The sequence below is a fragment of the Elephas maximus genome, chromosome 6 (genome assembly GCF_024166365.1).
Source record: "Elephas maximus indicus isolate mEleMax1 chromosome 6, mEleMax1 primary haplotype, whole genome shotgun sequence".
In the NCBI taxonomy this organism is placed as follows: domain Eukaryota; kingdom Metazoa; phylum Chordata; class Mammalia; order Proboscidea; family Elephantidae; genus Elephas; species Elephas maximus.
In genome coordinates, this window is record NC_064824.1 from 96,231,601 (window position 1) to 96,247,919 (window position 16,319).

General features: G+C 38.4%; 1 protein-coding gene across 5 annotated transcripts in view; it reads left to right on the forward strand.

The window, feature by feature from the left end:
* PLCL1 (phospholipase C like 1 (inactive)) overlaps positions 1-16,319 on the forward strand; it is a 499,112-nt gene that overhangs the window by 194,087 nt on the left and 288,706 nt on the right. The gene's annotated exons all lie outside the window — the stretch shown is intronic.

Genomic DNA, 16,319 nt, shown 5'->3' on the forward strand with positions numbered 1-16,319 from the left:
TGGCAACTATACACATGGACCTCGCCAGATGGAACACACAGAAATCAAATCGACTACATCTGTGGAACGAGATGATGGAAAAGCTCAATATCATCAGTGAGAACAAGGCCAGGGGCTGAATGTGGAACAGACCATCAATTGGTCATATGCAAGTTCAAGCTGAAACTGAAGAAAATCAGAGCAAGTCCACGAGAGCCAAAATATGACCATGAGTATATCCCACCTGAATTTAGAGACCATCTCAAGAATAGATTTGATGCACTGAATGCTAGTGACTGAAGACCAGACGAGTTGTGGAATGACATCAAGGACATCATACATGAAGAAAGCAAGAGGTCAATGAAAAGACAGGAAAGAAAGAAAAAACCAAGATGGATGTCAGAGGAAGCTCTGAAACTTGCTCCTAAGCATCGAGCAGCTAAAGCAAAAGGAAGAATCGATGAAGTAAAAGAACTGAAGATTTCAAAGGGCCTCTCGAGAAGAGAAAGTAAAGTATTATAATGACATGTAGAAAGAGCTGGAGATGGAAAACCAAAAGGGAAGAACATGCTCAGCGTTTCTCAAGCTGAAAGAACTGAAGAAAAAATTCAAGTCTCGAGTTGCAATAGTGAAGGTTTCATGGGGAAAATATTAAATGATGTAGGAAGCATCAAAAGAAGATGGAAGGAATACACGGAGTCATTATATCAAAAAGAATTAGTCAATGTTCAACCATTTCAAGAGGTGGCATATGATCAGGAACCGATGGTACTGAAGGAAGAAGTCCAAGGTGCTCTGACAGCACTGGCGAAAAACGAGGCTCCAGGAATTGATGGAATATCAATTGAGATGTTTCAACAAACAGATGCAGCGCTGGAGGTGCTCACTCGTCTATGCCAAGAAATACGGAAGACAGCTTCCTGGCCAACTGACTGGAAGAGATCCATATTTATGCCTATTTCCAAGAAAGGTGACCCAACCAAATGTGGTAATTATAGAACAATATCATACGCAAGCAAATTTTGCTGAAGATCATTAAAAAAACGTCTGCAGCAGTATATCGACAGGGAACTGCCAGACATTCACGCTGGTTTCAGAAGAGGACATGGAACCAGGGATACCATTGCTGATGTCAGATGGATCCTGGCTGAAAGCAGAGAATACCAGAAGCATGTTTACCTGTGTTTTATTGACTATGCAAAGGCGTTTGACTAGGTGGATCATAACAAACTATGGATAACATTGTGAAGACTGGGAATTCCAGAACACTTAATTGTGTTCATGAGGAACCTTTACATAGATTAAGAGGCAGTTGTTTGGACGTAACAAGGGGATACTGATTGGTTTAAAGTCAGGAAAGGTGTGTGTCAGGGTTGTATTCTTTCCCCATACCTATTTAATCTGTATGCTTAGCAAATAATACAAGAAGCTGGACTAGATGAAGAAGAACAGGGCATCAGGATTGGAGGAAGACTCATTAACAACCTGCATTATGCAGATGACACAACCTTGCTTGCTGAAAGTGAAGAGGACTTGAAGCACTTATTAATGAATATTAAAGAGGACAGCCTTCAGTATGGATTGCACCTCAAGATAAAGAAAACAAAAATCCTCACAACTGGACCAATGAACAACATCATGATAAATGGAGGAAAGATTGAAGTTGTCAAGGATTTCATTTTACTTGGATCCACAATCAACAGCCGTAGAAGCCCCAGTCAAGAAATCAAAAGACACATTGCATTGGGTATATCTGCTGCAAAGGACCTCTTCAAAGTGTTGAAGAGCAAAGATGTCACCCTGAAGACTAAGGTGCGCCTGACCCAAGCCATCGTATTTTCAATCGCATCATATGCATGTGAAAGCTGGACAATGAATAAGGAATACCGAAGAAGAGTTGTTGCCTTTGAATTGTGGTGTTGGCGAAGAATATTGAATATACCATGGACTGCCAGAAGAATGATCAAATCTGTTTTGGAAGAAGTGCGGCCAGAATGCTCCTTAGAGGCAAGGATGGCGAGACTGCATCGTACATCCTTTGGACATGTTGTCAGGAGGGATCAGTCCCTGGAGAAGGACATCATGCTTGGCAGAGTACAGGGTCAGTGGAAAAGAGGAAGACCCTCAAAGAGGTGGATTGACACAGTGGTTGTAACAATGAGCTCAAGCATAACAAGGATTGTAAGGATGGCTCAGGACCGGGCAGTGTTTCATTCTGTCGTGCATACAGTCGCTATGAGTTGGAAGCGACTCGACGGCACCTAACAACAACAACATCTAGCCCCCCTTGGGCACAGGTTGGGGGGTAGAGAGAAACAGCCAGATAATAGCCTTCCCATCTCCTCCTTCTCTTCTGTTCGTGGAACACTGCTGCAGCAGTAGTTTACACTCGGAGCATGTATGAGCTGCTGGGGTGCGTTCTCTCTGGGGCATGCTCTCTTGATTTAATGAGCATGTGGGTTGAGAGGCAGGACAAAAGGAGTGTACATTTGCTTGGTCTGACTAACATATTTATTAAATTATATAAGTCTGCAGGCAAGGTTTATAAGTTTTAGCTAAAATTTTAATTTTTTGGGTAAACTTGTGGGAATCTTTGCATGAATTAGGAAACTTCTTTACAATGGTATGAAGTTCTGCTTTAGACTATGGGATATACATAACATGAAGTTTCTCAGTCTCTTCTGGATATTAAATTTTAAAACGCATTTCCAAAGCTTGTTTTTCCTCTTTTAAAGGTTCTTTAGGGCAGTATGGGAGTTCAGATAAGATATTTTTTAGGGGAGGTAGGATGGTAGAGGTGGGTAAAGAGGAGTGGAACTGGAGGGGTGGAGGGAGGGGAAGGGAACTGGCCATCGGAGGCTAGGGGTGGACTATAGATATTGGGACTCTGCCATTTTAGGAAAGGGAGGGTTATAAACATTGTTGCTGGGTAGTTAGCCAGTGAGGCTATAGAGTTCTGACACTGTAACTTTTTAATTTGCTTAGCTTGTTTTGAAATGGTCTCCTGTAAGTAGGAGAATTTAATATTTTGATTTCTTTTGGAAACTTCCAAGTACTAACTTAAAAAAAATTCCTCATGTTTGTTTGTTATGGGATCCCTTACCTTCTAATCTACTGTGCAGGAACGTTTAAATTGGTTAAATTAAATGATCCCTACAATGGCTATTGATCTTTTAAATTTCCCTCAGAAAGTGCATGCCAGTGGCTTAAATGGTAGACTGAACTGGGGCCAGAATGAGCCAGAGGAGTCCCATTAGGGGGTCCTGCTTCAGTCTTGGACATGACATTCCCCGTATCACTGAGAAACATGCAAGTATTAAAGACCTAAATGCATGTGAAAACCTTAGGTGCACCAGAAAGAAAAGGGAATTCAGTAAAATAGACTAACCACTAGATGACAGTCCCACCAAACTTAATTGGATAATGAATGTAGCAAGACACTCAGGAGACAAGCAGAAAATGAAGGCATAGAGAAAAGAAAGCCAGTAAATCTCTCAAAGAGCCACCTTCACAATAAACGAAGGCTTTGCTCTGAAAGCTTACCTCCAGTAAGCCCGGAGAATTTGAGGAGACAGTTCTGGGCACAAGGGACCATTGCTAGTACCAGGGAGAGCCGTTCCGTGACTTCTCAGGAACACGGTAGATCTTTAGAATCTTGCCGACTGTGCCAGTGAATGTTGTAGAGCAACCACCTGTACTCCAATTAAAGTAAAATTAAGAGATATATTGAAAGTAAAGAGACACCTTGGGCCAGATACAGACTGAATTCCAGGTGGTGAAATCTAGTAATCCAATATGGCGACTTAGCAGTGACGTTTCATAAGGGGCGGGGGGACAAGGAACATGAAACACATTATTTGATTGGTGTTTATAAACTTAGATCATCTAAAGACATTACTTGATTGGGAATTACAAGCTTAGATGATCAAAAGACATTACTTCATTGGTAGTAGATCATTATAAGGTGGGGCTTCTTGTGGCAGGAACTCTAAGGCAGGACTTCCTGTGGTGGGACCTCATGTAACAGGACTTCCTGTAATAGAAGCTTGTAAGGCGATTGGCTTAAAAGGATATATGTGTCTTTCTTAGATAGGTTACAGTGTGGTAATTACAAGGACATGTGATGAGGAGAGGGTGGAAGTGTAGTTATGTCATCATTACTAGACATTCCTCTCTTAGAAGCAGCATGGAAGATTGCTGCTATTAGGGTGAAAATGGAACTAGCAACCAAGGAATCCTACCCAAACCTTAAGCTGGCCATTTCAGATCTTATCAGGTACCTCAGTTTTTTTAAATTCCCTTACACACTTGAGAGTGTTATTATTTATTGTTGCATAGATATATGGCTATCAAATCTAATAATTTTCAGGGTCAAAGGATTTAGTATTCTTATTTTGGGCCAAGGGTGGGAAAGGAGTACAAATAAAGAGAACATAAATGCCTGAAGTGCTTATCTTTCCTTACAAGCATCCAGTTTTTTTGTAGTTGTCTACCAAAGCTGGTCTGAAGTTGTCATTTTAGTGACATTAACTAAATTGTTCATGCTGGCTTTGGAATTTGGTCATGACACATGGATTCTTTGCTTTAAGAAAAACAATTGATTCATTTAAACGGCATCAATACATGTAGAGTCCTAAGGTGTTATGATTTCTTTATGCTTTGAAGCACAATAATCTAAATCCTGGGTGAAATTTAGCAGATTTTGGGTTGTTTCTTTAATTCATGATGCTAGAGAGTTCTAATTTCTAAATATTCAATTACTTTGGTCAGGACGGAGTACTGGACAAATTCAGGTAGCCTTCCTTTCCGCTTTTCCAAACAGGCCTTTCTGGGATGATGGGAAGTCTTTACCAAAGCTCATATTCAGCTTGGTGGAGAGCTGGCCTTAGTCTTGCTACTTAAAGGTCTAAATTTTTTCCCCACTAAATTTTGCAATTTAAGATGTTGTTGTTAATTTAGGTGCCATCTAGTTGGTTCCAACTCATAGCAACCCTTTGCACAGCAGAATAAAACACTGCTCCTTCCTGTGCCGTCTTTACAATAGTTGCTGTTTGAGCCCATTGTTGCAGCCACTGTGTCAATTCATCTCATTGAAAGTCTTCCTCTTTTTCACTGACTCTCTACTTTACCAAGCATAATGTCCTTCTCCAGGAAGACTGGTCCCTTCTGATAACATGTCCAGGGTGTATGAGACAATATCTCGCCATCCTCACTTCTAGGGAGAATTCTGACTGTAGTTCTTTCAAGACAAATTTGTTTGCTTTTCTCTCAATCCATGGTAGACAGGCTGAAATGTGAGGTGCTTAGTAATGTCATAAATGTGAAAGTAATTAGTACTTAATTTTTAAAAGAAAAAATAAAAACTTTCCAAGTGTGTGTTAACTTTGAGCAATTACATTTCTTTCAAAAAAATTTAGTTTTTATATATTGCTAACCAGAGTAGAACTCCCCCATAGAGTTTCCATATACTGCTAGACTAGCAATGTAATAGAATGCATAAAAACTCAAAGGATAATAATGTGCAAATGGATATATGTTTTTTAATGAGAAAGATAGTTATTGCCCAACCTTAAGAATAAAAGCTCCATGAAATTATGAATGTCTAAATCAACAGCATTTTTTTATACCTATAAGTCATTTTTGGCAATGCTTATTTTTGAGCTGGAGGGTGATCTAATGATAATGAAAAGGGTGTCTTAGTTTTTTTTTTTTCTTTCTTTCTTTTCTCATGAAGGCAACCGAGGGATTTTGAGTAAATCACTATACCTTGCTAAGTTTTCTCCAACAGTGAAGTTTTTGGAAATATTTTTGAGTGTTCTGATTACAGATTATATTTTTTCTGTGTTTTTTTTTTTTCAGACCGAACAGAGGAGACATCTATTTTTATGTGACAATTAAGAACAGGATACCCTAAGAGAGTTAATTTTTTTTCCCTGCTTTTCTACTTTTTAAAGTTATTTTATACTTTTACTTGCTTTCAGATGTTCTAATAGACAATGGAAAATGCAAGAAAAAAATTTGAAACTTCTTTCTAATATATAAGGGGAAAGGAAAATCTAGTTCAAAAGACTAGAGGATAGAGCTATTCTCTTATCTGAAAGAGTTGGGAATATACCTGGTTAAGATTTTATCTAGTGCAACTGGGATTTAGGATGAAAAACGTTTATGTCCAGAAGAAAGTGGAACATTAATAGTCTATGAATTTGGTTTTATTTCTTCACTCATGAAATATTAATTAAGTACATATATAGTAGGTGCTGAGTTTGTTCTAGAAGGACTAAAACATGGACTTTGGGGGTTCATATTGCAGATCTGAATCCCTAAAGTCATTCATATAGCTGCTGTATGTGTGACTCTTCAAAAAAATCACTCATATAGTTCCACTACGGGAAAATCATTTGGGAAAATATTCAAAGTATAGATATCATGGTCAGAGGCAAACATTTACCAATGCTTAACAGTTTGTCTTCTTATAGGCAGCTGTTGCCTTCTCTTTGTTAGTGCCTGATGGTTTACTTGTTAGAATAGAACTGTACCTTATACTGGTTTATTTCCTTTAATTAATTGTATACACTTGAAAATGTCTAAATACGTAGAAATATACCTTTTAAAGGTTAGGCAGTCTGAATCTGGAGCTATAGGGAATTTAGATTGCTCTGCCAGCCTGTGAGCTCGCTGAGGGCAGAGACTGTGCTCATCTCTGCAGTATACCTAACTCCCAGCATAGTTCTTGGCATATAGTGAATGCTCTAATATCATGTCTGACAGCACATAGTGATTGGATAATCAGCCGCTAGTATTTCTGTTGCTAATATGTTTAGATATAAGCACGCTGTGAGGGAAACGAGTGACTTTGGGAGAGGTAGAGGTTAACCAAACAGCCATGCAAATAACAGTTACATCTGGGATAATGTAGATAAAGCTTTTAGCAAAAGAACTGGCGCTTAGGTATAGAATTCTCCCCAGTCCTCTCAGCTTTGTGGGCAGAGCACAATTTGGGAACAAGCCCATAGTTTTCAGTTCCCGGTAGTGTTTCCTTTGCCTTAATTCTTATGTGTCAGTTTGGAATAGTTTCATGGCATCTGCTGTATACCACTCAGTGTTGCAGTTATTTTATAGCAGCAATCTAATTGAAAGAGAGAGCGGGGTGGAGGAGGGGCAGTCAAGAGATCTAGTTTTCAGTGTGTCCACGGCTACCAAACTTGTGACCTGCTTTAGCCTCTAGGACTCAGAGAGTCACTTCTTTTAGGGTATGCCACTTTGATTTAAAAATGCCAATGGTGACATTTATAACTGCTAAACCCAAACCAAATTTATTGCTGTCGAGTCGATTTCAACTCATAACTATCCTATAGGACAGAGTAGAACTGCCCCATAGGGCTTCTAAGGCTGTAAATCTTTACAGAAGCAGAGTTCCACATCTTTCTTTCACAGAGCGGTTGGTGGGCTTGAACTGCCCACCTTTCTGTTAGCAGCCAAGTGCTTAACCACTGCACCACCAGGGTGCCTCCATAACTACCAGATTCCACTTTAAATTCCAGTTGGCTATTTGAGTGCATATTTTAGTTCTTCTGTTAGTTTTTATGAAATCCCTGCATGGTTCAAATGGTTAATGGACTCAGCTGCTAACCAAGAGCTTGGAAGTTCGAGTCCACCCAAAGTCACCTTGAAAGAAAGGCTTGTGATCTACTTTTGAAAAATGTGCCATTGAAGACTCCATGGAGCATAGTTGTACTGTGATAAATATTGGATCACCATGCGTTAGAGTCGACTCTATGACAACTGGTTTATTAGTCTGTATGCTCCTTGAGGTCAGAGACTGTCTTACATATTTTTGAAAGCTCTTCTTATTTTAAACTTTTTATTATGGAGGATTTGAACACAGGCAAAACAGACGAATCAGCAATATGAACCCACACATATTCATCACCCAGCTCCAACAATTAATCAACTCATGGCCAATTCTGTCCCATCACACCCCACCTTCTTACCTTCCTTATTTTTAGGAAGCAAATGTTAGATACATACCACTTAACCTGTAAATATTTCATGTTTATATATTTTCTAACCTCCCATGCACCTAGCACGGAATCTTGTACACATTAGGTAACAAGAAGGTAGGTTTCGAATAAATAAACGAGAGTGGGTTAGAAAAGGGTAAAAGATTAGGCACCCTGACCCACACCCAAAATTATAAATATTTTAAACATTTAATAAAATTTGTTAGTCTTTAATATCTCAGAGTGAAGAAGGAGCTACGGCTTCCAGTTATTGTGAATCCTTGTGTGGTATGGAATATTAAAGGGCTTCTCTACCTACTACATGAAGTCACCCCATTACTAGGAAGCCCTAGTATGCTCCAAGAAATGAAGGTGCATGCCAAAGACTGTCATTTTAGTAAAAAGACATCCAACCTTATGGGTGCATCTTGAGGAAATGTCTTAGTGGCAGTAAATGTCACAACTTAAAAGCCAAACTGTGGTCATCTAACTCATTGGGAACTTGAAAATACATAGGAAGGACTTGATCCTACTGTCTGTCCTTATTTTATATTTCCTGTTTCCTAAGCTTTCTATACCTCCTTTTCAATAGTTTCGTTATTTTCCCAACATTGCACAAGTTCTCACAGGAGTTTTGCTCAGATTATTGAACTGGATGTAATACATTTTAGCCAAAGCATGTGTGCTTACTTTGGATGTATTATTCTCAAATCTATAGGCAATGTAATTTTTACAGATACAAATACAACAACATGAATAAAGGAATAACAAAATAACAAAAATAAAAACTCAAAATGAAAATATTCTTAGTATGCACTAATACTGGAAAAAATCCAAATGTTCATCAACAACAGAATGGATAAATGGAATACTATGTAGTAATGAAAAAGAATAAAGTATGACTACCTCCAACACTATGGATGACTTTTATTAATATAATGTTAAGTGAAAAGGTATATATTGCATTGGTTAATTTATGTCAGGTCCAAACAGAAATGAAACAAATCTGTGAAGTCAGAAGTCTGAATAGTAGTTACATTTGTAGGGGGATAAGTAGCGACTGGAGGGACCACAAGGGAGGATTCTGGAGTGCTGGGTATGTTCTCTCTCTTAATCTGGGTGGTGCTTACACAAATGTGTTCACTTTATAAAAATTCATGAAGCTGTCCACTTAAGATCTATGCATTTTATGGTATGTATTTTTTAATGCTATACTTCAATGTGAAAGTAAATAACAAAACAAAAAAAACCTCTTCCTTTGTAAATACTTGAAAAAACCTAAAGTTACAGCCAGAAGTCAGCCTGATCTTATAAGAAACAAGGTTCCTCACTAATTGGATTTTCTTTCTTTTAAAAGGTGTGATGGATTCATTACTTTTGTGTGTGGCCTTTATAGCCATGGTCTTGTAACTCCCACCCAGGTGATTGTGTGATAGGGTAATTGTGGCCTACCAAGGGGATTGGTCAGTTTTGCCTTAAAAGAGAGCCAATTCCAGAGCAAAGGCGGGGAGATACCACCCCCCCGCCCCCTCCACCCCGCCAGCCCCGAAGGAGAGACCAGCAGGAGTGATTCAGCAATAGGAGATGGCTCGGTGGGCTTTCTGGCCCACGGAGAAAGAAAGCTGAGTGCCTTTCGGCAGAGAGGGCCATGGAGAGGTGTGCAGCTGGGGAGAGGCTATCCTTATGAAAGAACTGTATCCTGAGTGCTCCTGAGCCTTAATTATAACTGTTACTTCCCTAATAAACCCCTTAGATGTGAGTATAGTCTGTGAGTTCTCTGTGGCCATTGCAATGGATAATCAAACCCAGTAGAGAGTGCCGTGGGAGGGACACTTGGTGTCAGAATTAGTAAGGATGGCAGAGAGAGGAGGCATGTCTGACCTCTGCCTCATGGAATCAGCCTTGGGCTATAGATCCTGATTGTCCTTTCCAGTTGTGAAGAGAAGGTCAGACACTGCCCCCAAGCTGTTTTTACCTAAGGCGACAGACCTGGTAGATCAAGGAAGGAATGATAGATTGCATAACGTTTTTACTGTGCAAAGTATTTGTTTCTCTGCCATGTGAGGTAATCATCAATAAACTGTGAAAATGTGGTCAAGATGAACTGCTAGTCAGACCCATTGGTGTTGGGAGCATCTCAGGCAAATTTTTTATTTTTATTCCGTAAGGGGCATAATTGATGAGTCATGTAAGGAAAGTCCCTGGTTCGGTGTTGGAGTATGTGTTAGAATCCAAAATTACCTTAGTATAAAGCAAGAATTCAGAATGAAGCTTAGCATATATTTAATTTCAAGGGAGTACATGAAAGTAAAAAGGAACCGTTATAAATATAAGTACTAAAAAAAAAAACAAGTACTATTTTAATACAATAGAAATAAATTTAGGGCTGAATGGATCAGATGATACAGTTAAAAATGTATTGCCTTAAAAAAAATAAGTATGATACAATACCAAAATCGTATAAATAGTAATGCTTTCACATAGGAGATGATTCTGCCTCTGTCAGACTCAGCAGGGCTATTTAGGGACAGCATGTGCAGAACTGGCCGTACATGTGATTCTGCCATGGGCAGCGTTTGACTCTGGTGTTCTTTCTTCTCCTTTTCTTTTTCAGTACAGGGTGGGTATAGTGTAAAAACATGAACTTTGGAATCAGACTACCTTCATTTTTAATTTTGCCGCTATTTCAAACAGGCTGTTTGCCCTGGAGCAAGTCACTTCTCTGACACTTAGTTTTCTCATACTTAAAATGGGAACTCTGCCTAATTTGGATATTTAATAGGTATATCATTTGTATCTTTACCTCTCTGTATCACTTAGGATTTGGTTTGGCTGTATGTGGCAGAAGACGCAATAGTAAACACATAAGAATTTATTCCACTTATAAGAAACCTCAGGAACCCTGGTGGTGCAGTGGTTGAGAGCTCAGCAGCTAACCAAGAAGTGGCAGTTTGAATTCACCAGCCACTCCTTGAAAATCCTATGGGGCAGTTATACTCTGTCCTATAGGGTCGCTATGAGTCGGAATTGACTCGATGGCAATGAGTTTTGTTTTTTTTTTAAATAAGAAACCCACAGTTAAGCAGTCTAGCACTTGGTGAATTTCATGGATTTCTGCTGCATGAAATCACTAGCAACTTAGCTTCCATTTAAACTCTTTGATCAATCATTCTCAGCATGTGACTTCCATCCTCAAGGTGATCTCCTGGTTCAAAATGGCCACTAGTGCAGCAGCCATTTTCTCATTCCAGGCAGCAGGAAGGGAGATGGGACATAGGGCAAAAAGGTACAACTTCCAGCTTTTCTTTCAGTTTTCCTAGAAGCCCTATACCACATTTCTACTTATTTCTATTGGCCAGAAGTTAACTAGATAGCTTCACATAGCAGTAGAGGAAGGTTGGGAAATGTAGTCTTTTAGCTGGAATAAAATTGGGATTCGGTTACTTAGAAAGAAGTGGAGGGTGAGATTTGAGTAACAGCAATCTCAGGTACAATGTTCACAACAGACCCTGCTCTCCTCCACCTCCCATTTTAATGAATGGTACTACCATCCACTGAACTGCTCAGTGTGAGAATCTGGGATTCATCCATCAATCCTTTCTTTTCCTTATAGTCCATATCCAAATTATCAACAAATCCCATAGCTCTAAAATATATCCTGAAATCTGAACGTTCTCTCCATCTTCACTATTAAATCCACAATCCAAGTCACCATCATCTGTTACCTGGACTATTTCTGTTGCATCCTAACTGGTCTCCCTATTTCTCATTTTGCTTTCCTATTGATCATTGCCTTGATAACAAATGGAATGATTTTCTCAAAAAAATAAATGAAATTGTATCATTCTCTTGCTTAAAGCCCTCCAACAGCTTCCTATATTAATAAAAATAAACGTCACCTTCTTGTCTTGACTATAAGGCCTTACATGGTTTGGCCCCTGCCTTTCTTAACTCATTTTCTACCCTTTGTCCACAGGTCCTCATACTCCAACCACTGAGGCCACCTTTCTGTCCCTTGAACATACCTAGTATGTGCTACCTCAGATCTTTGCCCTGGAACACTCTTCCCCTCAGTTCGGATCTCAGTTCAAACATCTGTCCCTCAGGCAGGCCTTCCCTGACCACCCTGGCTAAAGTAGTTCTTCTAACCTCATGCCCAAGTCTTGCTCTGTCCTATTATCTAATTATATTTGATTTAGTGCTTGACATATGCCTCTACCCTGCTCTTGAAGGGCAATTTTAAGTACCTGTCAGAACTAAAAACTACAGCTTCATGAGAGTAAGGGATTGTAGCTCCAATAGTTAAATAGTTTGTTGAAAGGATGGTAATTCTGAGGATTAAATCATAAAGTGACACAAAGTATCTGACCCCACATTCTTTTTCCTGTCCTTTTTCTACATGCTCTTCACCCTATGTTTAACGTTTCTTCTGCTAAGATGTTAACCCACATCCTTTAAAGTCAAACTCTTCAAATCAGCGTATTCCAGTCCCTGGGGGAAGGCCTCAAGGTAAATGTAGTGCGTCTTCCTAAAGTGCCAATTTTACTTGAAGGTTTGTGAGAAAAAAATTTTTTTTTCTGTTATCCAAAAATGTATGGACATATTAAAATTACAAGGATTTTTTTGATACACTTCCTAGATCCCTAGGGGACAGCTTAGTATCTTTTGACATTAGGGGTGATTTTATGAAGAAGTTTGAGATGTATTGCTTGAAGGTGTTAGCTCTTGGGTGGATATTGACATTATGATAAAGAATTCATCAGTCCATCAAGAGGTGTTTATTAAGGAATTGTGCTTACTGGGTTAGCCAGGAGCAGTAGGTGCTGTGACAATGAAAAGTCTTTTTGAAATGTATGTAATAAAATGATGAGAGTGCCTTAGGTTTGTATATTCTCTACAGTTTGCAAAATGTCTTAACGTATATTACTTATTTGGATTTTCACATCAACCAAGTTGAGTGAAGGCTTGGAAGCTGCCAATGCCCACAAATCACCACTAGGCATGCAAGTAAACATTTCAAACAGTATTAAATATAAACGAAGAAATGAAAAGAGAAAGAAAGAAAAAGGAAGAAGGGTTTAGTCCCCATCCCAACCCAGACTTCCAAGTCCTTAGTTTCATTTTTTTACAGGGAAATTTCTTGAATATTTTTCTGGAAATACATATATATATATATATATATGTATCTATATAAACATTGTCATTAAAAAAAAAATTTATTTGGTTGTTGTTGAGAATATATGCAGCAAAGCATACACCAATTCAGCTGTTTCTATGTGTACTATCCAGTGACATTGATTACTTTCTATGAGTTGTACAGCCATTCTCACCCTCCTTTTCTGAATTGTTCTTTCCCCATTAACATAAGCTCACTGCCCCATATAGATAGTTCCTAAATGTTCAAGGCAGACATTTTTTACTAGATGAACTACACTATTGTTTGGTTTTAAGAAGACTTTAGGAGGTATTTTTGGCTTAAGTTTTAAAGATATTCTCAGGGCAATATTTTCAGGGGTGTGTCCAGCCTCCATGGCTCCAGAAACTCTGGAGTCCATGAGAAATATTTTAAGTACATACCAGTTTGGATGTGAGAGTGTGTGATCTCATAATATTCTGCTTTTCTTCTTTTTTAAAAAAATTAACATGAAGCTCTACTTTTTGTATTGGAGTATAGTGTTCCACTGTACAAGGTACCTGTTGGGTGGACATGTGGGTTGTTTTCAGTATTTTGCTGTAATAGCCAATGCCCTTAGGAACATTCTTTCATATGATGAACATTGTTTTTTCTTTGCCCACATAAATAAAATAAATAATAAATTCCTAAGAATGGATTTGCTGGATGAAAGGCTATGTTTTTAATTTTGCTAGATGCAGTAAAATTGTGCTCCAAAGAGGTTTTAACCAGTGCATTCTCAACTGATAGTGAATGAGAGTGCCTCTTTCCCTACACCAAGGTCAGTTTAGCATATGACCAATTTTTTTTTTAAGTTTTAGTAATATGATAGTGAGAAAAAATATTTTTACTTGGATTTATTTAACTGAGTGAGATTGAGCATTTCTTTCAAATGTTTTGAAGCTTTTTGCATTGAATTTTTAGTAAACGCTGGTTATATTTCTCTCCAAAAAGAAAAAAATTTTTTTTTTAATCTTCTATTGAGTTGTTGGGCTTTTTATTTTTTAATTTGTAAGAACTCGTTATATATTAGGAAAATTAGCCCTCTTCTGTCATATGCATTTCGAATGTTTTTTTCCCCAGTTTATTGTTTATGGTGCCTATAAGCAGCCAAACCAAAACCAAACCCAGTGCCGTAGAGTCGATTTCAACCCATAGTGACCCTATAGGACAGAATAGAACTGCCCCATAGAGTTTCCAAGGAGCGCCTGGTGGATTGGAACTGCCAACCCTTTGGTTAGCGGCCGTAGAACTTAACCACTATGCCACCAGCGTTTCCTATAAGCAGCCATATATTTTAAATCAGGTGAAAGTGGGCTTAACTTGAAGCAATAAGGATTTATGAGGCGAATGGCATGGAGAGAGAACAAGAAATTCAGAGTAAAAAGTCCTGGGGTTGGAGCATGGGTCTGAGGCTTTCTAGCCTTATGACCTTGGACAATCAATGTCATGAAGCCTCAGTTTCCTTAACTGTAGAGTGGAGTAAGTACAATACTTCCGCATGGAGCTGTTGAGAAGATTTGTGACATCATGCATTTGAATGTGCTTTACAAATAGTACTAAGTGAATGTTAATTTTTGTTATTGTTTTGATAACTGAAGTATCTTCTTGTACACTGGAATATAATACTTTGAAAAATTAGACTTTCTGCCTTCAGTATTTTTTAGGAAGACAAACTGATTATCATTATATCTCAGATATATTTCTGCTTTTAGCTTTTCTTATGATTCCTGCTGATTCTGTAATTAAGAAGACAAATTTCTAATTGTGGGACTAGAAAAAAGAGTATGGGTTAATAATTCTAATGAGTAATAAAGGATGATACTTGTCATGGATTGAATTGTGTCCCCCCAAAATATGTGTCAACTTGGTTAGGTCATGATTCCTGGTATTGTGTGGTTGTCCTCCATTTTGTGATTGTAATTTTATGTTAAAGAGGAATAGGGTGGGATTGTAACACCCTTACCCAGGTCACATCCCTGATCCAATATAAAAGGAGTTTTCCTGGGGTGTGGCTTGCCCCCACCTGTTATCTTTCAAGAGATTAAAAAGGAAGGGGAAGGGAGCAGAGAGGGGGACCTCAAACCACCAAGAAAGCGGTGCTTTGAACAGAGTGCGTTCCTTGGACTTGGGGTCCCTGTGTGGAGAAGTTCCTAGTCTGGGTGAAGATTGATGAGAAGGCCCACAGAGAGAGAAAGCTTTCGCCTGGAGCTAGCTGATGCCCTGAATTTGGACTTTTAGCCCACTTTACTGTGAAGAAATAAATTTCTCTTTGTTAAAGCCATCTGCTTGTGATATTTCTGTTGTAGCAGCACTAGATGACTAAGACAATACTAATATTGAAAAATGGTATAATTATGTTGAAATGGTAAGCTTACATTTTCTCTTTTCAAAATTTCAGTGGAAAAAATCTGCTAAGATACAATTATTTTACTTCCAGCTGTCATAGATTATAAAAATAAGATGTCTTCAGTTTTGTGTATGTGTGGAGAGAATGTATTGAATTAGAGCTTTAAAAAAAATTGATCTGGAAAGAACCTTAGCTATCAGCTAGTCCAATGGCTGTTTTCATAGATAAGTGGAAAATTTTGAAAAGTGAAGTAACTAGCCCGAGTCACTACAGTGAAACAAAAGGGAAGAGCCCCTCAGTCCCCTCTCCCTGCTTAGGGCCCCCTGCACCATCCTGTGATGTTTCAGATACATAGGTTCCATGTCCACCTGCTTGGGGTTTATCAGTTCAGTAGCTAGAACCTTGTAAACTTGTCAAATGAGCAGTGTGATTCTTCAACCTAATGGGTAATAAACAGCAGTCAAATTTTGCTGTTCTGGAGTGAGAGATTGAGCCAGGTTAAAATTCAGCTTTAAAATTCTTCCTATACTTCAATTTACATTGAATTTTAACAGTCTAGCAAACCTTTAAAATTTTATTCTATCTGCTTGAGGTTTTCATGTAGTAAGGGCATTTTAGAAGAACCCAAGTGGGAAATATATTCAAGCTATTAGGCTATAAAAATAAATGTTTTTCTGTTGATGTTATTCATGCAGAATGTATATATTTAAAACATTCAGAGTTCATCCAAACTATAATAAAATCCTACTGGTGAACTATAAACAAATAATTTCTGTGTTTTCTTCTTGTAAATCCTAGTTTTGTTTTTGTTTGCGGT